General features: G+C 47.1%; 1 protein-coding gene across 9 annotated transcripts in view; it reads right to left on the bottom strand.

Annotated features, from left to right (window-relative positions):
- Positions 1–24,479, bottom strand: part of PLXNA2 (plexin A2) — a 346,250-nt gene that overhangs the window by 155,338 nt on the left and 166,433 nt on the right. For 7 of the 9 annotated variants that reach the window (XR_007373227.1, XM_048926047.1, XM_048926043.1 and 4 more), the window contains one exon: positions 22,769–22,873. The exons of the other annotated variants lie outside the window; for them this stretch is intronic. The gene's annotated coding sequence lies outside the window, so the exon portion shown is untranslated. The remainder of the gene's footprint in view (positions 1–22,768; positions 22,874–24,479) is intronic. 9 annotated transcript variants of the gene reach the window in all.

Here is a 24,479-nt window from a genome sequence, read left to right on the forward strand (position 1 = left end):
ACCAGAGGTTCAGTCATTTTCAGGGCTTTCCACAAACATCAACCATTTTGTCACTAATTACATCACCCTCGAGCTGAGGTTGCCTGCAACTAACTCTGGCTTGGACAGTTTCTCCAATAATCTTTCAAATTAATTTTCTTCGAGAACATTCAAATGCAACTCTGAAGGGGAAACATCAGCCACCATGATCACTTGGTGGGCTGACCCACGATGGGCCTCCAAGTGTGTAGGTTTAGAGGCTAAATTCGTCCGAAATCATTGCACCTATGCTGTGCTGTACACTATCCCATGTGCTTTCCTTTGAAGACACAGCCAGAAAGGCCAGTGAGTCATAGAATGGCTTGGGTTGGAAGGGACCCCAAGGATCATCACGTTCCAATCCAATCCTGCTACAGGCAGGGCCACCAACTGGTACTAGCCCTGTTTGCCCAACCAATGTGAAAAGCACAACTCTAGCAGCCACCTTGGGATAACTCACTTCTGTGTCCTTCACCAGGTCACTTCCATTCCCCATCTTTCAGTTTTCCAGCCTGGAAAACAGCCCTCCCCCTCTCCTATAAAACATGCTGAAATCTCTAAATGCAAAAAAAAAAAGAAGCAAATTCTTCTCCTGCAAAACACGCTGCTCCAAACACAGCCTGTCCTTCACGCTGCTCCTGGCTACTAAGCAAGCCTCACCCCAGGGCGCCCGGACCAAAATTAGGCCAAGGTTCTGTTCTCCCATGGACAAAGTGTAATTAATAAATGGCTCAGGGGTAGGGAAGCGGGGCAGGACAGCAGCAGCACTGCGGTGCCTTCCGCCAGGCTGGCACAGGGAGGAGCTCTGGCCGGGCTCACCGGCTGTCACTGCCAGCAGGGCAGTTCTGAACGGCCCCTCCTGCAGCACGGCTTGGAACGAGGACAAAACAGGAACAAAAAGCCCCGCTCAAGCACTTTCCATTGCTTCCCATAAGAAAAAGAATTAAAAAATATATTAAAAAAAGAGGGAGGGAGGGAGAGAAAGAAGAACACATAAAAATATTCTAATTGCATTTCAGAGCACACACCGTTATGCAAAATGGTATTTAAGCTGGATGCAACAGGGGTCACTCCCTTCTGTGAGTATTTGCATGGAAAGGAGCTGCTTCACCTGAAGTCAGAGGCTAACAGGGCTTCACCATGCAAATGTATTTAAACGAAATGTATCCAAAGCTGCTAAATTGCATTCGCAGGAAATAAAGTCCATCCACCCCAAGTGGCTGCTTTGTTCTCCTGATTGCAAATTGTTTTCGTGTGACAGAGAAAGTGCTTAAGAGAAAAAAAAAAAAGATCATCCGGTGAGTTAGAAAATTACTCCAACCTCTAGACCATGTCAAACTAAATATAAAACAAACAAACTATGGCAAACGAATGAATAATTTAGAACTGCGGCTCGTACAGCACGTCAGGAGGCACAGCTGCAGCACACAGCTGCTTGCAGCTCAATGAACCCTCCCTGCCCCACATGTGGGCTCCAGGGCTGGGGCTGTTGTGCTCCCACACTGTGGTATGTCATACTTTGGGTATGTCAGCACTCGGCTGCTCCTGAGCCTGGTGGTTGTGCTGCTGGTCCAGGAGGAGCTGCCCCGGCCGTGCACGTGGATCTGTTCCCTCCTGCAGACTTTACACCTCCTTTCATCCCTTCCTGACAACTTTGAGGCTCTTACTGCAAAGGGCACAGATCATCTCCAGGAAGTCCCAAAAAGGGAATTCCTGGGACTGCCTTCCCTGCCAGGTGCACTGATGTCCTCGTGTCACATCCACAGCTCTGGGCACACCTCTGCACAGCGCCGTTCTGCTTCCAGCGGGGCAAGCAAGTGGTGACAGCACCGTGCCGCATCTCCTGAGCAAAAACATGCAGAGATGAATGTGAGCACTGCCTTCTCCTCAACCTTTCAGGTCTCCCAGGGTGACTGAAGGCCCGCTATCCATTACACATTCAGTCACCCTGAGTGCCCGCACGCTCTGCTGAGTGCCACTGTGCTCCTGCTGAGGGTGTCAAGAGACCAGAGCTCTGCTCCTGCACATCACAAGGGGAATTTTTGGCACCAAAGAGTCCTGGTGTGGGCTGCAGAGCCCAGCTCCCAGCTGCATGGCTTTCACCACTGCATCGCCAGGTTCCCTGAGCCACAAAGTGCTCTGTGGCCTGTCAACTGCCAGCCCTCAGCAGCCACCCCAGAACACGAGACATGCTGAGGATAAGGCTAAATACAGCTAAAGTGAGCAGCTAGAAATAAATCATCAGTGAAAACTACACACAGAAGAGATGGAGTAAAATTGCAGAGTAAACCTTAACTTCTGCTCCCTTACCATAAGGAACCATTGAAACTGGGCAGAAAGAGGACTCATTTAAAGGAAGAAAAACGCAATTCTATTCGCACAGCATCATTACAGCCAACACGGAGATGAAGGACCAACACTGGGAGCTGGGATGGGACACAGCCTCACCAGCTGTGTTTGGGACAGAGGGCTGTGGGGGGCAGCTCTCAGGAACGGGGCTGAGCCCCAGGCAGACTGCATGGTGACGGGATGACGTGCAGCCTGCTTATCAGGACAGCCCTGAATGAAGAAACACAATCTCTGCTGCATGCCTGTGTGTAGCATTAATAAACTGTCACCGAAGATGACAATGTTCCTGATTAGAGAAATGGAATGAAGCGAGGTCCTGGCTAGAGGCATTCAGCTCTGTTAACCCAGTCCTCCCACGGCTTGCTGAGCATTTACCAAACATTACACCCGCGTCCCCAGGACAGCAGTGCTGGGGTTGATGTGGGTGCAGGGAAACTCGCTGAGGTCCACATTGGGTGGGTGCTGGGAATTGAATACAAACACACGTAACCACCAAGCAGAGCAGCATGGAAATGGATGCCTGTGCTCCTCATTGAGAGCAATGGGGACAGGAGGAGCCAAGTGACCCAATGGACACAGGGGTAAAGCATTGCAACAAACTGAACTCCATCCCTGTATTTGTGTTCTGGAGGGGAAAGAGCTGTCTGAAAGGCTTTTAACTTCTCACATAGCACAGATACCCATTTCTGACCGGCCGATATAAATAATTCCAGGTCTAAATTTCCCCACAGAAAAACTCCCCAATTTTGTTTTAAGCATCTCATTTTGCAAATAGATTGTTTACTCCAATAAAAGCTGCCGAGGAAGTACAGAGCAAAGATTAGAATGGACATTTAAATTAAGCTATAACTATTCGGCTTCCGATCCGTCCATAATAATCAGACGAGGATCCGCAGCTCCAGGAGCTGCAGCACACACAGTGCTGAGATTATGAGCCCTCCTGCTTCAGGTTATGAAATGATGGAGGTCAGGAAGCAATTTTCATGCATACATTGCTGACAGGTCGGAGACACCGCAGGAATTTTTGCATATGTTTCGAACCGTCAGTTATAAGTCACTGTCAGGAAGATCCCAGGCGAGGTGGATATTACATTTTATATCAATGAATTTCAAAAGAAGAGCCCGCTTTCCCCAGCTCCCACTGTGACAAAAGTCCTACGGTGGCAGTGGAGGAAGGATAGGAAAGCAAGCTGCCCAGCATGGTGGGTAGGAGCCCAAGAGCAAAGAGCCCACGGGGCATCGCCCAGCAAAATGCTTCTGCAGGGCAGAGCATAACAGCCCACAGAGATGAACCTCAGCTCCACACTCCCAGCAGCATCTTCCACATGACACACAGCTCACAGAGGAGAACAACGAGCAGATCATTACCGAGAGCGAGCGTGCTCTCCGAGCACTAAGAGGCACTTATGATTTATTCCTGTAAAAATCAATTGCATCCTATTGATTACTGAGATTAAGGAGAGGAAAGGAAGTTCGGTTGAACTTGGGAACAGTTGTGTCTTTGGGTGTGAAGTTAAACCACCAAGAGCTCCCAGTTAATGGCAGAGCCCTGAGTTTCCACACAAGCAACACCAACAAAGCTCTCTTTATTTTTGCACCCTCTAAATGCGGTTCAAATCAGTCACAGAATCAAACCCAAGGTCATACAAGATATCAACATGGCAGAAATTCACCCAGCTGCACAAGGAGAGAGAGAAAGAAAAAAGAGATTTTGGCAGTTTTGGTTTGCATTTGTAGCACTGAAGCGCTGAGAAGCCTGAATCATAATTGGAGCCAGATGTTTGCGATACACACAGGGAAAGAACGTCTTTGTTGCCATCAATTCACGTCCTGACAACAGCCAGACAACAAGCTGGAATGGCATCAGCACCGGACATGAGGTTGGAGGTGTGCTGGGAACGGGGACGGACCCACAGCCACAATGTGGGGACATGGGGCAGCCGTGGGGCAGCTGTGGGGCTGCCTTCTGCTGTGCTGGGCGTTCGGCTGGCTCCCAGGCTGCTGTTTGCTTGTTAGTTGTTAATGTGGAAAGTTTCGTTCCGTACAAAAGACGTCTCAATGATCGTTGCCCGCTATCTAAATTAAATCTTGCTGCTGTAAAATTCCAGGTTTCTCACACAATTTCTGCTCCTGAAAACCGCTTCTAATGGAGCAGAGTCCTGCAAACGGTGTGAGCCGCAAGGTCACAGCATTCAGCGAGCAAAAACGGCAGGAAAATGGGAGATTAAGTATTAATTTCAGGGCAAAGTTCCATTTATTTGAGATTACTCCATGCCGTATGTATGCAATCCCATGTTGCAGTAATTAAAGGCAGAGTGATTTACACAGCTGTGAGACGTGGAGATGCTGCTGGGCCGGGTACAGCTGGCTGCAGGACACCAAAGCGAATGGGAACCGCCTGTCCCTGCAGCTGCAGCTGAGGTCAGGCAGTGCCTTGGGACATGCAAACTCCATAACAAACACATCATAACAGAACACCTCTCTCTTTTCACGTTTTTCATGGAATCATAGGTTGGAAAATCATTAAGGTTGGAAAAGACCCCCACGATCATCCAGCCACCCACCTACCACAAACACTACCCACTAAACCATGTCTTTAATAGCACAACAGCCCTTTCCTTAAGCAGCTCCAGGGATGGTGACCCCACCACCTCCCTGTGCCCACGCCTGGTCATCCTTTCTGAGAAGAAACAATTCCTCCATCCACAAACACAACCTCAGAATGAGGAGCTTTGGGCAGCAACCAGAGCTGCCACGCACACCCCATTGCACGGCCCTCCCTTCATGCCTCCATCACACAGCATTCAGCAGGGGTTACTCAGCACTCAGTGTATTCAAAGTTGGTTAAAATCAGAATAAACAGCAGATCGTGTTTTCTGTTTGTATAACATATTGGATGCTTTTCAGGTGGCCTTTTGCATCTGAAGGGCTTCTCAGTGCACAATGCCATAGCACTGCAGACATTGGCCACCCAAGCAGGTGGAGGTGGTGCTGATATCATTGCCCAGTGAACCAAACATGGGCTGCTCAGCAGTGGGTAAATTATCCAATGAGAAAAAAAAAAAAAAAGAACCATTCATTTAGAACCAAAGTGAAAATACATCACTTATTTAATCCAATGTGCCATCTACTGAGCCAGGTACATCAGCTAATGAACCCCGCAGATCCCCTAATGGGAGAGATGAATCACCTGGCTGTGCTGGGGAGCCTGTTGGCTTTTCAGTTCGTGCAGGAATGCATAGCATCTCAAGCAATACTTCTTTTCAATGTTCTGCATAACCTGCTAGCACCACTCTACTTCCTGAACATCTCTTTCAAGGATCACTGATATAGCCAGGCATCAAACGTCTCAGGTACAGGTTTGGGACAATGATGTAAGCAGGCATCAAATGTCTCACATACAGGTTTGGGTTCAAGAAAACCCACTTTCTGAATATGTCTGACCTGACAGCAACAGTCATACACAAGGGTGGATGATGTAGGGAGATATTTCTCAACCTCCCTTTCACTCAGCTGCTTCACACCTCAGCTTTCGAGTTGATTAACATCACCTGCTGCAGTTAATTAAAGTATGTAGGATGTAATAAGACTAATATGTTTGAGTTCTATCCATCACAGAATCCGGCGAGTCAATATTTGAAATGAATGTATCACAGAGGTTGAAAATCCCAAACAGAGACCTGAGATTACAGGAGGAGAGAGGGAAGGCATCGTGCAGGGTGCAGGAAGAGGGATGCTCCAATGACAACGTGTGTGCATGGCTGCACCCATCCTGTTCCAACACACATGGGACATTTTGGACCCCTCTGAACCAAACTCAGCACCAGGTGCCCCAAAGGATGCCCAGCTGGTGCCAGGCCCTATGCAACAAAGGAGCTCTGGTGAGCTTGGAGCTGCAAAGAAAGCCCTGTCCGTATGAATGCAGAATGTCCACTGAAATAATATGTTTGTTGTTTCCATAGCGATTTTATAAGGGGTTAAGGGGGAATTAGAGACACTTCCATTCCTCTCTCAACATTTATCTTTTTATTGTGGTACAAATGAGGGAGAGCTATTAAGAAATAGAAAGGTTTCAAGATGTGAATGCGCGCAGGGGAGCGATGGTTTAAAAAGAAAAAAAAAGTGTTAATAATGAAGCAATTTTAAAATTTAATCTGAGAGTTTATTTTCTCCTTTGCTGCCTTTTCTCCCCCAGGGACAGAATTTTTTATTTTTTGTTCTTGCCATGCAGAGGATTTCATACAGAACCTTCTATTTTCCTGGAGTCGGAGCAAGGAGAGGTGCTCAGCAACACAGAGGTCGAAGCAATGATGGCTGCTGATTTCTTTTCTGTTCTGTGCCAATGGCTTAGGAGAGAATAGGAATCAAGGAGGGACCTCCGGCACTGCTGTAAGGTTCAGACTGATTTGGATCAAAATAATTTGCACATTCTATTCAGCTTCTAACACTTCTCGAGCTCGTGGAGAGAAATGGAAGTGAAAACCCCAATGTGAGCAAGGGTCTGTCTGCACTCATGGGGCTGCAGGGCCCACGTCCACTGCCATACCACCATTGCTGAGCACTGGTTCTCCTGTTCTTGAGTTAAGATGCACAATGCTGATCGTCCCTCAGGTCACAATAATAAACATCCTATGAGATGAATTCCATTAATGAAGCCAATGCAATTTGTCACTCTAGGGGACAGAAAACTCTCCAGAGCCCTTTTCAACTCCGTCTCCTTCAACATTAAGACTACAGGTTGCCTCTGCCCTGCTGCCTGAGCCCAGCTTGTGGGTGTCTGCAGCTCCCTTCAGCACTGAGTTCTGTGCTCTCAGGAAACATGGACTGCTGTCAGCCTGAGGCACAGAGCTGCTGGTGACTGACCTTATTTTATGGCTGTAGGGCAGCTGCTCCAGAGCCTTGTCCACAAATCATATCCAGAGAAAAACTGCTAGCGGCTCTGTGCTGTAACTCAGAATGACTAGATCCTGTGCTATAGGTGCACTCCTCCATTTCTCTTCAAAACTTTCAAGTGATGGATTCATTAATTAAGTTAAATAAAGTCCCCACTGACTTTTGGGATAGCTGGGAGCGCCCTGGGACTTTGGAAGCAAGACTTGATGTGAAAGAAAATGAAAAATCAGTATTACTTTGTGTTCTTTCCTTTTCTACTTGACACGTTGACGCATTTTTGGGTGATGCTGGCATAGAGAATGGGACGATACCATGGGAGCAGGCACTGCAGCAGCCCTCATCCAGCTGCACAGAGCTGGGGGCAACATCTGGAAGGGGCGAGTTATGAAATGTGAAACAGGCTTCATCTGGAACCAACACTACTGCTGTGGGGTGTCAGAGGTTACAAGAAAACAGAACAGACCTTGGCTTGAGGTGACCTGATCCAATTAGCCAACCTCCATGAGGCTGAGGGCAGCCTGCATCGACCCTCCCAAGGACCAGGGAACTCTGAGCTATTTTGTATGGTAAAGTATAATGCAGGAGTGCCAGAACGACGGCATGCAGTCGACTGTTCAGTAAAATAACACAGTACAGCACTGCCTAAAACTGTGTTATAAAGCCAAGCTGTTTGAGAGACCCTGAAAGTGCGTCTCTCAATAGCAGGTAAAACATGAGCGTGTTTCAAGAGTGTAAAATGACTCTCATTAACTCCCGAAATGGGGAAGAGTGTCTGGAGTTTCAATAATGTGCCCAGAGGAGCAGTAACAAGTAAGATTTAAGAAAACTTGAATCAATTCTGACTTTCATTTCAACTTGCATACGATCGGGGAGGAAGGAATGCTTTGTGGTTAAGGTATGAAAAGGTAGTAAAAAAAAAAAAACAACGTAAAATGCCCCCAAAAATCCCGTTTTAAAAGCGATGCTGTCACAGGGAGGATAAAATCCATTTGGCTCCCATTGAGATGTGGGCTTTGGAAGGACCTGCTATTTTTTTGAATCATGGGATAAAGGGAAAGGTTGGGGCTGCCCATGGGATGCAGGGTGGTACCCATGAGGCCGGTGGAGGCACTGCAAAGCAGGTATGCCTGAAAGGATTTACTTAAAGCCTTTAACACAAGCCAGGGCAGGATTGCTTTCTCTTAAATATCTGCTTTAGCTCGAGTCGTGAGATGCAAGCCTGATTCAAAAACAACCAGCTGAAACCCTATAGCTTGCACTAGACTGGAGAGGGCTAATTGATTGTAATGATCCCTTAAGAGGTGGGAACCCAAGAGTGGCTAACTATCAATCTGTTTCCTAATGGAAAGGTGTGAGTGCCATTAAAATGCCCTTCGCGCTCGCTGCTTTTCTCTGTCTGAGTGGTTACACTGCACTAATCACTGCAGTAAATAAAAACCCTGGGTGATCATTTCCACAACTGCGTAAATGCGGGGAGGGAAAACCCACACCAGACTTCCTATGCTTGGTCTCGATGCAGCATGGAGGATTTTACAGAACGAGCTGCTCTTACTAAAAGTTAAAGAACGACCGCATCCCTCCAGCTGTTGGGTTAAGCAGAATGTTATTCAAATTATGTAGGGGAAAAAATGTCGTCACATAATGAGAATCAAATGTTGGCTTCGGGCGCCTTCATATTTTGAGGGCTTTAAAAGCAACAGTGGCAACAAAACAGTTCAATATCTTCTCTCTGCCTGCATAAAATGGACATTTAAATAAACATTAACTAAGCGGGGAGCACTGATGCTGTGGTAGCGGTTTGTTTCTGACAGACAAAATTGTTGAAGCCCTATTCTTCTTAATAGATGGCGTTGTTAAGAATGATCAGGTATGTGGAACCTGTAAGCAGTGCTCAATTTGGGCTGAGTGCATCGTCTGCCCTGTGCACAGAATGGCAAAGGAAAGGCACCGGAGAGGCGACGCCAATGGGACTGGAAGGAATTGAATTCCTCAAGACAAAGGAGCAATCAAGGCCTGTAAGCAGCCACGTGGGGAAGGAAAGAAATTATTAAGACCATTAATTTGATTTGCAGCAGCTACTTGAAGTCTAACCACAGGCAGGGAAGGCAGCTCTGTATGGAGCAGAATAAGAGAACCTGTTTGCAAGCATCTCACTGAAATACCATGGAAGGGCTCTCCGTGGGGCTCAGTGCCCCAGGGAGGTGCTGTGAGGGCACAGCAAGGCTGGAGCACAGCTAACGAACCCCACCACCAACCTCCACCATCACACACACCGCTATCTCCAAAATCAAGTTCTGAATTTGCAATAGGGAAGGAACAAAAGGATCCTTTGATGTGCTCAAGCACACGACGCTTAGCGGAAAATGCAAATGCTCTCTCATGCTGGAGAACACTTATCAATATTAAGGCATACATGGAGGAGAAGAAAGAAGGAAGAACAAAATACAACACTTAACAAGAGGGTAATTTAGCCTGTTGGCAAGCGCTTTAAGTCTGGTTCATGAAAAATTACTTGCACGATTGTTTTTGTGGGGCTGATGGGCTTTTATGCATAAATCACAGTATTGATTCAACGTGGGTATCAGACTTACTCAGGTGTACAACTGCATGTGGGCACGGGGAAAGCAGGAAAGGAATTAAGTGTGGAAATTGGAAAAAAGAAACCACAACCATCCCCCCTGTTGCTCCTACAAGCCCAGCTACAATTGTCAAGCAGCCGGAACGCGTGCAAATTGTTAATTAAAACACGGTGGTGACCACCTTGTGCAGCAGTCTCAGGAGAACATCCAGGCAGGAGAGAGCTGCCAAGCTGAATTTTTTCATTTTTTTCCTCCAACCATTTCAATTGCTCTTTCTGTTCCAACAGGGAAAAGGAATAAAAATGTGGAGCGCTGGAACCCTAAAGGGAGCCAGCTGGAGGGGAAATACAATCAGCTGTGTGCTACGTGGGTTCCTCCTCCTCCAACCCAGATGTGTGCTGGAGGAGCTGCAGGTCACTGGTGGGCAGTGGGACAGGTCAGGTTTTATGCATGGAGGTTTAAATCCATCACTGACCTTTTGTTCCAAGCCTATTTCTTGCACCAAAATCTTAATAAATATTAATCAAACGTTCAGGCTCATCCTTATGTAATTTGATCAGTTTGCTTCGTTCCAGTCTTAAAAAAAAATAAAAAATGGGATAGAGTAAGGGAATTATTTGTGTTATTATCATTATAAAAAATAACCATCTGTGCCAACATCTTAAATCAAATTAATTCTCTTCTTCTTCATCCAAGGTTACAAAGAGATTAAATCTTGTTGAACAGCCAGCCACATTCGCCCCACTTCTCCAGAAGCTGAGAATTCAGACTGCAGCCAAATTGCCCAGCCAGCTCGATGGGGCAGGAAGGGACACGAGGCCAAAGTGCCATGCGATGCTGTGCCAACACCAAACTGCCATCCTCCCCGCAATAAAACTCTGCTTTATGTAGGACCTTTGATGAAGGGCTTCCTGAGCCATCCAGAGCTATTAATTAATTGCCATCCCTGTGGACCAGGTGAGCATTACTGTCCTTATTTGACACAGGGGTCAGCCCAGGTTGGGGTGCTTGCCCAAGCTCTCACAGCACGTGGTGCAGCCCCGTCCTGTGCTCCACAGCAGCATCTGACCAAAGCCTCAACCTGTGCTGAACTTAAGGCTAAAATCACAGCCCCATCTCAACTCTGGGTATTTAGATCTGCTGTCCCCAAACTACAAGCCTTGTGTCTCACAGTAGGCATATGGTAACACCTCCATGCAATTAAAACATGCATAAACTTTAAGGAAGGTATTTGCTTTGTCTTGCTGACTCAATGCAGCCCCATAGAAAAATATGCTCCTCTATGCAAACTGCAAATTAAACAGTTGGGAAATACCACAGGTCCTCAGCTCCTTCCCCAGTAACACAGCACTGTGCACATGGTTCAGTGACCACTGCTTTGGTCAGTCCACCATTAAGTTACTCAAGATTGATAGAGCTTTCCTTATTTCCCCCGGGAGACCCCTGTCACAAGCTTGTGGCCTTTATATGAGAATTTTCCCCTTTATATTCAACATCTTTCTCTCATTCCTATTGCGTTATCTAATCACACGTGCTCGTATCTCCTGGCAGAGGTCCCATCCCTCCTGGTTCCTGCACAGGGAGCACAGACCAGGATGTCCCCTGATGGCACCTGGGGATCAGCCCTAATGGGAGCTAATCAAATGGTGACAGCCCCTCTGAAGAGAGAAGTAATTACATAGTATAGATCGTATGTATCTCTTAGGAGATGAGGGCTTGGATTTGATTATCTAAATTCTCCTTAATGCTTCATGATGAAGTTAAGGATGAATATTGCCTTGAAAGCAATTCAGACAGAACTTCCCCTTGGAAAGAAAGGTCTTGAAGCATGAAACGCACGACCGCAGTCTGCCAGAAGAAATTGTCAGGCTGCAGTTTCTGTTGAGTTGTCCAAGCTGTAACCAGAGAAACTGAAAAATTCTAGTAAAAATCTGGCCAAACACACACACACTTCCAAAATTAGGAAGTTCTGAATCCACTAGGGAAACTAAAATGTACACTGAGCTTTTTCTGGCCCCCAGGAGGACAGAAGCCCCTTCTGCAGACCCTTCCCACTGGCCTTTCCTGCACCATCCTTTGAAGCAGATTGCTGCCAGAAGCACCACAGCCTTACACACAGCCCAGCAGCCCTTGCTCTTGTTATAAAGGGATTTTCCATGCATTTATTTGATCCTGGTTTCAGCCCCCTGCAGAACGGGATCACGGAGCCAGGGTCGTGCTGCTGAGCATGGAAGGGCTCTCTCAGCCCTGAGGTCACTGCTAATGACACACAGAGTTCTGCTGCCCTCCTCCTTGCCTCCCCACACACCCTTGGCAGGCAGCAGGAAAGAAAGAGGCTGATTTGGATCCTGTTTAAATATTGATCACAGCTTTTTCTTTTTTTTTGCTAAAACCAAAGCCTATCGATTCGCCTGCGAGTCAGCAGCCTCAATGCTTTGCTGCACGAGATGGGAGAAGGCTCCTTGAGTTACAACGTTAATAAGAGCAGCATAGGAGGAATCCCTGATGTTCAAACCTCAGAGAGAAGATATTTCACTGGCAGAGGCCCCTGGGCACTCTGTGCTTTCCAGTGTTTCACCATCAGCTGTGCTGATGAGCCTTTAATACAAAGGCTATGGGAACTAGTTAGCTGCAGCTCCTGCAGCTCTCCCAGGAGCCGTGATTTTGGGCTCAGGGCAGACAGCCATTTGAGCATGACCCATGGGCCATGTGTCTTGCATGAGGTCCTCACTTTCACATGCAGCTTAGGCACGTAATGAGCTCAGTGTGTGGATTTTCTCTTGGGCACCATCAGGAGATGCTCAGTGCTCCGAAGCCAGGTGAGTGCTGAAGGGTTCTGCCAGCTCAGGGCAGGCATAGGGCCGTGCTGGGGGGCCCAAATCACAGTAAGGAGGATATGGGTACCAGCGGGCATCTAGATCACTGCAGAAATAACAGGAGGAAGAAAATCAAAGCACACCCCATGCGGTTCATCGATATACACATAGACAACACTTTGCATCAGCAGCTGGCAGAAAAGAAGGAAAAAAAATCACTTATCCCAACTCTGCCCAACCTAACCTGAGAACACTGCAAGGTTTTTCTGATAACCAAAGCAAACCAGACAGCAGTATGACAGCAGTGGGCACCTCCCCTTCAGATGGAGAGCGTTATCTCACTGTCAGTGCCAGACACATCATGCTTGAATGAAGCAGCAGCCACCCCTCCAGACGCCCCACTCTTGGACTTGGCAACTCGAGCAGCTCTCTGCCAGGGGGAGAATAAATCCTTCCCGTCCCATGCAGCGCTCAGGCGACCATGAAGCATGAGACTTGTTTAATCTGATTATTTAAGGGACAAATCTCTCCCGCACATCTGCGGCTGCAGAAGGTTCTCGAGGGAAAAGCCAAATTAAATTATGCCCTCAGCAGCGCTGGATGTGGGAGTGCAATCCTGCAGCCAACAGCACGGGAGTGGAAGTCTGAGGTTTCTACCATCGATTCACTGCAATTCTCCTCTTCTTGGTTCACAGTCACCCACCTCTCAGGGTACCCTGCAAAGGAGGGTAATCTTTAACAAACTGTTCCCAGGCCACGGAGTATCTCTCTATGCAGAACCTCAGCTTTACCAGCTGCTGCTTTGCAAGGGTAAAAACAGGTTTCCCTGTGTGTCGTTTCATTTCTGAGAGTTCAGAAAAGCTGACAAGCCCAAAAGGTCCAGATCATTGCTGAAGGAAGGAAGGAAATGATGAAGTTTGCTAGGTTGCATGCCTGTATGAAATATATGCAGCCACACTTGTGATTACCCTCCAATATGTTTCTAACATATCGTGAAGCTGCAGCTAGTGTCAGAATAGGCTCATTTTTAACATATCTGAAACAAATTTTTCCCTTCATTAAAGTAGAATAATTGTCACAGCATAATGTAACTTAATGGCAAATTGGAACACACAAGGCTGTCTCCCGTGCCATGGTAATTACATTTTAGATCTATGCTCTGTGTTCAGTCTGTTTTTCAACATATGCAAAGTGATTTCAGGGGATATTTAGAATGCGTTTGGGTTTTCTTTTCTTTTCTTTTTCCATGAGAGCAGCAGGGAATGCATACAGTGGGGACAAGGAGCAGCCTGGGATAGGAGCATCTCACTGCACCGGGAGCTGCAAGGCTCAGGCATGAGCAGCCTGAATGCATTGGATTCAATGACACCCGAGGGAGCACCTGCAGAATGGTGGATTTACCTTTCTGCATGCAATGCTGTGCAAAAAGCCTCACTTAAGAGCAGAGAATGGAGGAAGCAGCCTAGAAAGTAGGCTTGGAAATAAAATTTTCCATAATTAGGCCACAAAGCTCTGTGCACCTGACAAGAGAGCATAAAACCTTCCTCGAGGGTCCACCAAACCTGGAAAAGCAAATCACTAAGGCTAAAGAAACCGAGATTAAGCCAAACCTGCAAGATGCAGCATGCCTACTCCCTCACACCGTGTGCTTTCTTCACGTTCCTGCTCTTGAAATAGGTGGAAAAGGATTCCTGGAGAGCACACACAGTTCAGCAGACAGCAAAAGGTTATGCTGGATGTGAATTCTGATTCTGAAGTTTTCCTCATTTGACATGCCTTCCTGTGTCTGCAATCCCAACCTGACCTTTTCACTTAAAATAATGCTTCCCATATAGGAAATCATAGCTGCTAACGAGAAACCCTGGGCTCAGGAAAGTACAGTTTCTGCTGTCTTATGGCCTTGCTACAGAATCCAACGCACTGGAAAGGGAGAAGGAAGGGACCTCTGCAGCAACATGCCTGCATTAACAGCCCAGCCCAGCCTGCAATAACACCAACCAAACACCCAACATCTCCACAAATAATGAGGAAAACATTAAGGAATAGTCCAACCTCCAAACAAGGAGGAAGTCAACTGCAACACATCCTCAGTTGTTGCCCTCTGTTGAGTTTAAAGCACAGCCTCCAGTTTTCCTCCTCCTTCTGGAGCACAAAAAGGACACACCAGCATGTGGTGCCTACAGAGATCAGCATTCATGCCGTGTCAAATCTGCAAATTGTTTGCTTGCTTGGAGGAAATTTACAATATGGTCTGGGCTATAGAGGCAATTGTATCACATATCTTCCTTGTGGACTGTGCCTTAGTGTACCATACTCATTACACCAAAAATGCAGCAAGGCACCAGCTGGTTTTGCCAAAGCCAGAGGTGATGTGAAACAAAGAGAAGCATCCATACACCCAGAGAACGAATTGGAAAGTGCACTCAGTGGACTTGCTTGGTATTGCTTTTGGTCCTGCCTTCAGTGCCAGCTGATCCCAATGCAAACACAGCCACAGCCACAGCTGGGGATGGCCCCAGAGGCTGCAAAATGCAGCAGAGTCCCAGCATGGTCCAAGCAGCAGACCCAGGGACTGGGATTCGTCCAGGTCAGCACCCACTGGATCAAACCCAATGGAGATGTCCCTTTGGGTGCACCCAGTGTGTGCAATTAGAGCCCCTCTGCAGCCACTGCAGAGAAGAGCTGTGAGACAGCTCCAAATCCTCTGCATTAAAAAAAGAAATGCATCCATGCTGCTCCTCCACACCCTGCAAAGCCACCGCAATATTTTAAAACACGGATTATCTCCAGCTTCTGCTTCTCCTGATGGTTCCACCCCATTTGTCTTGCAGCTCTAATTTCCTTCAGCGTGTGTTTCCTTTACAGGCTACTAAATAGAGAAAACTTCAAGCAATCAACTGAAGTTTATGCATCGACATCTCACTTTGTCAGCTGGGAATTCATTTCCAAGGAGGCAGTGAACTTTAATGAAGGTGGAAGCCGAGTCCTGCCGTTGTGCTCAGGCACACTCAGGACCCCAGACGGGCTGCTCTTTGGAAGGACAATTCAGAACAGAAGCCCAGCTCCGCCAAACATCCTCTTTTTTTTAGGGCTCCCCTCCTCCTTTCCTTATTTTCTGTGGTTCTGAATCTGAGTTTTCTGACTTCCAGCTGTTTGTTGGCTCCTTGCAGTGACCACTGTGGTGCCTGGAGGCAGTGGAGCAGGATCTGGAGGGAGGAGCAAAGCTCTGCAGCCCTCCTCCCAGCACATCCTCTCTCCCACGTTGCATTTCACTGCGCTCTTGGCCAACTTCTCCCTTTCAAAAGCAGCATCAGACCAACCCTGCTGTGCCACCTAATTAGAAATCTCCACCAAACACTTTGTGTCTGTGCCCATGCACGCATGCACAATTATTATTATTATTTTTTTTTCCTTTTTTGAGATGTGAGTGACATTGCAAATGCAACTTTCATCTTGGAGGCTCGGAGTGTTGCCATAGAAATTGCAGCAGGGAGCCACCAGGTCGTTAGCTCGTGCCCTAAGGACTGCAGTACTCAGCAGGGGATGCTCCCCGCTCCCTGCTCCCATCCCTGCTGTGCCCCAGGACCGCTTCCAGACCCAGACAAGGAAGAAAGCATCATGGTCCCCGGGATGATTCATAAGCAGATGTGCGTGTCCATATTCACAGACAGAAATGACAATAGCTGTTGGAAGAAGCAGCCATGCACTGGCTCAGGAAAAGCAAAGCTAAATACCCAAATGAGCATTTAGAATAACAATGATATCAACAGCCACTCACTGCTACTGGACATCATAATGCACGTGTGTGTTAGCCATCGGCAGGGCAGGTGAGTGGGGTCGCTCCATGTCCCAAATTCCTGCGTCCCTGTCCTCACAGCCATCCCCATAAGCCACATCTCCAGCATCCTGGGTCCTTCATACCAACTGAGTGCAGTTTCTTTTAAGTAATCACTTCTAAAAACACACAAAAAAAAAAACCCTAAATCTCAGAGATCCACAGTAAGAGTCAGCACTGCCCCTACACTGGATCCAGTTCAGATGCAACAGCAAAACAGTGTTTGCTGAAGTGGCTTTGCACCCTCCTCTCCTCCGACAGATTCTCCTTCCAAACAACTTTGCTTTTCAGTGCATTTGTTCACTGGGAAAGGTCAGGTCACTGCACCCCACATTCCCTCACCCCCACAGCAATTGCACCTCCAGCACCTTCCAGCCAGGCTTTGACACTCCCAAACCCAACTGAGATCTAACGGCACTTTAATTAATGAGATAAGAAAAGGGAAAACACCCCAAGAATGAACCCCTGAGTTGAAGACTTTATCTGCTCTTCACAGCTGTATCTTTTTTTTTTTTCCTTTTTCTTTTTTTGAGCTGCATTTCAGGCCCATCAATACGGTTTCCCATTAAATTAAATAGCTTATTGACTGGTGTGAGACGGAGCCACGAGGCCGATAGGATCCGAGCGCGGCACTTTCTCAGCGCAAACAATCACAGGTCACTGCACAGTAAATCAGCTGGTAATGGAGTTTGAACTCCGAGAATCAGTTCTGTGTACCCTTTTTATTTGTTTTTAATTTGTATCAATGGTAATTCTGTCGGTCTCAATTTGTGTGACGGCAGCAGGTTGTGGAGCAGCAGAAACCCCATTTTTCTTCTTGTTAACCGTTGCGCTCACAGCACCGCAGCATTTCCAAGCCCACACGTGGTAAGATCTCCAGGTACAGGCAGAACCCTGTGCTGCTTTCCTTCCCATCCCACCCATTCCTCTTCCACCTGCAATGAGAGCTCAGCGCTCACTGACGACGCTGTGCATTTACCTTATCCATTTCCAAACCATTTATGCTGTGAGCACCTGGGATACCTGGTGGCAGAGAGCACTGCGATGTCATTACGAGTTACATTAAAATACATCTTCCTTCTCTTGCTTAACACTTGCCGACAGATAATTTGGGCAGCTGTCTGCTAATATTTGCTTTTTAAGAATTAATAGATATCATTCCCAATGCACTTTTCTTTAATCCTTACCAATCCCTCTGCCCCAAGGTATGAGTCTGGTGTAGCACTGCTCTCCAAAGCACCTCCTCTGCACAGCCACTCTGTGGCTGCCCTCTGCACCTCTTCCAGTGCTGAGTGTTCATTTTGCTGCTGGAAGACACGACTGGCACCAGTGCTGTCGCTGTGAGCACACCGAGGATTTATGAAGGTGCAGAAGGTTTCCTTTTGTTTGTTTCGTCTCTTATTTCCTCCTCAATAATTCATGTACAGCTCTGCTCACCTCTTGGCCTTTGCTGAGACTCCAGCTTATGACTGCAGAGCGTTGCCCAAATACTTGACCAGCAGTTTTTGAAGCAGCCTCCATCCTGCTCACTGCTATGCACAACGAGGGCTGTGCTTCCCATGGGCATTACTTTGCATTTCAGTCTGGAGGCATCGCTTTGTTCGGGCACCCAGCTGCTGCCTTCACTGACGGGATGTGCAGAATGTGGCTGTTCGCAAAGTCACAGCCACATGTGTTCCTCCTCCACAACGTTTTAGGAATCTACCCAGACACGTTAGGAAAACTGCCACTTGCATCCACTTCTTGCAACCAGAGCATGATTTCTTCAGAGCTATTCATCGAAGGCTCCAATGGAACCCGGCAGGCAGTGCTGTGTCCCCACTGACTCCTAAAGCTCAGTGCATGGGCAGCCACGTCTTACATGGATGGGCTGAGCGTTGGATCCAGAGGCACTTCCCGCTCTCAGCTTCTCCTTCTTTGCCACCTACCACCAGCAGAGTCCATGGCTGCTGGACAAGCAGCCACCCACCTCCCCTGCCTTGCTAGACACTGCTGGACAACAGTTAAGAAATACTAATTACACATGAGGATTTACTCAACTCAATCTAAATTAGAGATTTTCTGTGGTCCTGCAAGCCTCTCTAAACAGATCATGGAAGGTGATAGATGCTGTGATCTCTTCTATCACACAGCAAACAAACTTGCATCACAAAACTGTAAATCAGCAGCTAATGGTTTTTCAGCAGCACGCTTTGGTCGTTTGCACATCTTTTAATTTGCCTTTAATATATACCAATCTCCCCACTTTTTTACTCCCATCCTTTCTGTGTCAGCAGGTCAGAAAGATACCAAGGGGGGGAATATCCTCATATATGCATGGGAATGATACTTTAATGGATATAGACTGCTGCTACCCACAGCTTGTCTTCTTCTCACCTCCAGTCCTGAAGACTCAATCCTAGCTAGGAAAGCATAGAATGGTTTGGGTTGGAAGGAACCTTCAAGATCATCCAGCTCCAACTCTCTGCTATAGGCAGGGAAGCCTCCCACCAGACCAGGTTGCTCACAGCCCCATCCAACCTGGCCTTGAGTGCTTCCAATGTCCAACCGCACACTGTGATAAACCATTCCCAGCTCAGCCCTGGCCTTGCAAACGCTGCCAGACAGACTTGGCTAAGGAGAGCCTTAATAAAAATCACGATCCGCACGCAAACAGAAAAGGGCTGAACTCCTCAAATAAATGGCTCCCAACAAATAACGTGACCAGCTCTCATGATCAGCTTATGCCCTGAAGCATGAAGATTATCAGCTCCATGTAATTTTCTCCTAGCTGATGTAGCTGCAAAGACTATTCATATTCATATAAATGTCTAATGTCTAATCCTCTAATCTAATCCTTTTTTTTTTTCTTCCTCTGCTTGTGCTAAAGCTCCACAGCCAATACTCCAAAGCCCTCTGAGCAATGGAATTATTGATAAATTACTGCAGAAAGGAGGAGCACAGTGCATACACCAAACCCACCGAGCTCTGCCTCTCCTTGAAGAGTTTTTATTCTCCCGTTAAAAAGTCAATGAGTGAATTTGCAGGACAATTTGAAACGTACGTTCAGGAAATTAACTCCTGACCCCCCATTGGATGCACCGCCCATAAATCCTCCTCAGCAAAGCACGGTGCTCCTCTTGGAAGAAGGGAATGGGGAAAATTCTCATGGAGACATTCGTGCACAAAATGTGCATCTGAGGTCCTGGAGAGGTTTGGAAACGAGGGCAGCAGCACAGCTCCAGGTGAAAGGGATAAACATGGCAGAAAGACAGACTGGGAGGGGACTTGGGGGGGGGATGCAGAGCCCATGTCCAGGTTTGGTTTTAACACAGCATCTCTGTGCAGCAGCATCACATGTACTTCTGTATATACGGTCTGTCTGTGCTCTGGGGTGCAGGCTTGTACAGTGCCCAGGAATTACACATCCAAACACCCACCGTGGCCTCTGAGCATCTCCATATTCAGCACAGTAATTCCACATCCAGGCTTCACTGGGAATGAGGCTGCAACTCATCTACGCATTATCTCACTCACACCAACAAATAGCCACCACACAGAGCTCCTTCCAACCCACTGCAGACTGAGACCAATTCTGAAACACTGCCCTAAAGCAGAAAGGCTTCGTATCCTATTATGAGTCCCCCAAGGCCAGTCAGCTTCTCTATTAACTTTTAGCTCAAACTAATGGCACATTCATAAGCAATTTTGTGGGTCACTGTATCTGAGACTTGAAGCTGCTGTGTATATTTTTTTTTCCCCCTTAGAAATCAGCATTCCGCTTGGCGACATGGAATTATTTAGACAACAACTCCCACTAAAAGACCCTGCTTTATAGCCAACAACTTTTTTAGTCCAGAAAAAAAAAAAAAAACACCACATCTATAAAACTGCCCAAAGTCTCCTGACTTCAAGGAAGAGTTTTGTCACGACAAAAAAGAATGACTTCTCCATTTGAATACAGCCCTTTTTAGCTGCATACACAGGCACTCCCACCTCAGTAGGTTTTTAGCTGTGCTGTCAGACAGATCTGCTCTGTATTAGATTTCTTCCACATGATTTTTGCAGATACTGAATGCTTTGCAAATACAATTCGTTTTTAAAAAAGCATCTCTTTCATTCCTTGTATGTGCATTCACCATTTAAGCTCAACTAGGGACAGGTGACAGCTCTGCCTGCATCTAGAGCTCCCCTCCCTCAGTTTCCTTTGCTGCATCCGATAAAGGAAAATAACTTTTGTATTTGTTTATGAGTGAGCAATAACACACCTGTGTGTTCTTCACAAAGACATAATGCTTGACTCAGCCATTGCTAGAAAATCTGCTTGGAGAAGTTCACTGTGGGAAGGTTTGCCATTAATCCAGGCAAGAAATGCAGCAAAGGACACAGACACACCACAGCATTCTCCATTTAGAACAGCAAACACTTGTTTTCCTCTCTGCTCCACACTGCTAACACTGCAGTCGTTCATTTTCTGGCAAGTTTTCTTGCACTTCTGATTTTGGGTCTGAGCAAACAGCTCTTCAATTCCCTTTAAGCGGACCCTTGTTTCCAATTGCAGCACCAAGTCCACAGGCTGAGTCCTAACCCAGGACTGCAGTTGGATGTGCTATTGTACATGCACTTACATGCTGAGCTCACCGTAGGCTAATCATATTTTCTGCCCATTTCCTGACCTGGGGAACTTTCAGTGAATTACATCCCAAGGAAAGAATGGGGACCTCCATGCTGCCATGCGACGCACCACGCTCAGGGCAAGGCAGGCACCAGACCCCCATAGAAAGCACCAAGCGCTGAGACCACAGCAGCTTCGTGCCTGCAGGCAGAGGCAGCCCTCTGCCCCCCAACAGAATGCTTCATCATTCCCCAGAACCAAGGGATATAAATCCCTGACTATGAGCAAAGAAGCTTTTCCGAGCTGAACTAAGAGCATTTCAGTGTCTTAGCTGCGATTTAATACCACTTCTGGAGCTTAGGCAGCCGAGACGCAGGAGAGATTGGGTTGGGATGTTCTTTCCCTTTTGAGTATAACTTCCATTCCACACAGATCACACATGGCACTACGTTCAGTCTGAAAATGTGCCTTTTACCTGCCTGCCCTGGTTCTGTGCACAGCACCACAGGCACCCCCAGCCCTCGTGCCATGCTGGTCACCCAGCCAAGACAAGGATAACAACCTGCAATGTGATTAATTGCTTACTATGCAACTGTAATTTTACAGAATAAACACCACCAACACCACAGAGGTGATTCTGGTGGTGCTAAAACAGGAGCAGCTATACGGGAATGAGCAGAAAGTGACCTGCAATGGGCTACAGTACAGTCTGCAGCTCCTGCACAGGCATCAAAGGGCACCAGCAGAGAAACTGAGCCACGTTCCAGGCACCAGCACTGCACTACAGCTCCTCCTGCACTGACACTGCATAGATTCAGCCCCATAACCCCACAGCCAGCCCTGCAGGCAGGAGAGGAGCACCTATGGGCTGCAGATCTGAAGAGTGCTTTGAGGTTTCTTGGGCACTTTTAAACATCCTTCTGCCTGTTTCACAAAGATTGACCTTTGTGCACCAAAACAAACAGACACGTATAGAAGTATGGACTGTATGAAAAATAAAGACGTTGACATTAATAAATCATTAAAGGATTTCTATGCCCGACAGCAAGCATGGACCTTTTATCCCTTATTTCTAGCTTTGCATCTGGCAACTAATCCAGTGAAGACAAGAAGAAATTATTTATATTCTTTTAGCATCCCATAAATCAAATATTGCTTTGAGGACTGAGCTAATATTTTGAGAATCGAATATGGGGTTTAGCCTGCCTTGCTGCATGCAGCGAATCTCAGACGTGAGAAGGCCCAGAGATATGAAATCCAGAAAAATAAGGAATCTGAAATGTAGCAGCAGGAGGAAATAATTTACGGTAGCATTACCCAGTGTGGCTTTGTGCAGTGAGAGAGTTATGAAATGTTATTGTGCTTTCTGTAGTGGTACTTTTAAATGCAGATAGCGGGAATCTATCAAAGCGATATTTGTTTTCTTGTTTCATTTTCCCTACCTATGAGGAGACATGGATAGAGTTTAACTGCAAAAACACATCCACCTCCCCTCTGTGCCTCCTTTATTAAACCACGCTTGGGCAGAAAAAAAACCCAAAGCCATTCACAGCCACTTGTCTTCTAAAGAAGCAACAAAACCAGAAACACACCAACAAGGAGGACCGACCATTTGTTGCCTGTAACTGGGAGGAGACGCTGACAGCACCCAACTATCTTTGCAATTAGCCGCTCTCAGGGGTACCTTAATTCTTGTCGTCCTCAGCAGGGCTGGGAGCAGACAACGAGGGGAGATGAGATGCACAACCACCCGCTGGAGAGTCCTCATCAATGATTTTAACCTCCTGACCTGGAATGAAAGAGGTAATTTGGTCACCATGGAAACTGGGTGATGGCCTCTCCCCAGCTGGAACCATCACTGCCATCACTTGGGCCGAATCGCCCGCCTGGCTCCACGCACAGGCAGGACATGGGAAGCAGCCATGGAGGAATAAGCGATTCCAGAACACGATAACAACACTGACAGCTTAAACTTCAGGTCACTCGTGGTGCACAAGTTGTCAAGCAGTGTGACAGCACGAGGAGCTCCCCGCACCTTCACACACCAAAGAAGTGACAGCATTTTTGGATTATTTCTTCTCAGCAAAAGATCTCAGCAATGCAAATGGTTGTGCAGCTCTCGTGGCACGGAATGTTTCTGCAGATGCCTGCAGGAAACAGCCCCAGCCGCTCCTGATGTTGCTATGAAGTGTTAAACAGCCCTGTGTGCAGAACATAAAGCAGGGTTGGGATGTCCTGAACACAGTCCTGCCCCCTCTATAGAGTGGAATGAGACAATTGCTCAAGCAAATACAAAGAGCTTCTCTGAACGAGCAGCATGGCTTAGTATGAGAAATATCAGTGCCAATAGTGCTTGAGTGCCTGGAGATCCCAAGTGAGAATGAGGCTTCAACATCCAGGACCAAATATGCTCGTCACATTGAGAGGAAAGGACAAATTGTCCCTTTGCAGCTCCAGACTCAGGTTCAGACAAACTAAATTGCTGTCCTGCAACCAACGAGGGAAGCTGGGCAGCATCAGAAGAGTTCTGTCCCACAAGGGGGACCACGCAACCCACAGTCTCACCAACCCTATGAGCAGAACTATGGTGACCTGCATGGAACCATCGCATCGCATCCCCCAGCAGAGGCAGACCCTGCAATCCACTCAGCAGCACATGACGTGGTGAGAACGAAGGCTTGTTTAATGATTTTTAATTAATTTTAATTACTTACGATTTTTTTTTTCTTTGAGCAGTAGCTTAACCTCAGTGAATCTCAGCCCCTCTGATCGCTCTGGGACTTCTGCCAGTTTCCTCATTACAGATCAGTTCCCCTAACACCATTTGATAATGAAATGGGTTTTAAAAGAAAGGGACAGAGGGAAAAAAAAATAAAAATCAAATCAAATACCTCCAGCAGAACCCCGGGGAGCTGGAAGAGGATTATGATTTGGCAGAGAGATGAAATGATAGTTTGGGAGCTCACTTTATGAACAACGCGGATCCGTGTTGAAAGCGCCCTACTTTTAAAAGGCAAAAAGTTACGGCCCCATAAGGACCTTCCGCCTTCCCAGCTTCCTGCAAACGCCTTTCTGTGTGGGAGAGCAGCTGAGATAGCAGATGTGGGTAGCAAAGGGGAAGGCTTGGACCTGGTGCAGCCACAGAATCTCAGCCAAGGGAGCAGTGACAACACGTCCTGATCTTCTCAGCTCTGCACAACTCACAGCAATTTGGTGGCACCCTTCAATTGGTCCTTTTGCACCCAGAGGAGGTTCTCCATTAAGCACCGCGTCCATCACCCTCACGTGATGAGTTCCTCTCCAGTACCTTTCAGCCAACCTTCTACACATCTCCCCAGAGCTCAGGATTGTGAGTTTTACTTGAGCAAAGTCTATTCTTACTCTCTCTTCTTTAC

Source organism: Lagopus muta, chromosome 24 (genome assembly GCF_023343835.1).
Source record: "Lagopus muta isolate bLagMut1 chromosome 24, bLagMut1 primary, whole genome shotgun sequence".
Taxonomy (NCBI): Eukaryota; Metazoa; Chordata; class Aves; order Galliformes; family Phasianidae; genus Lagopus; species Lagopus muta.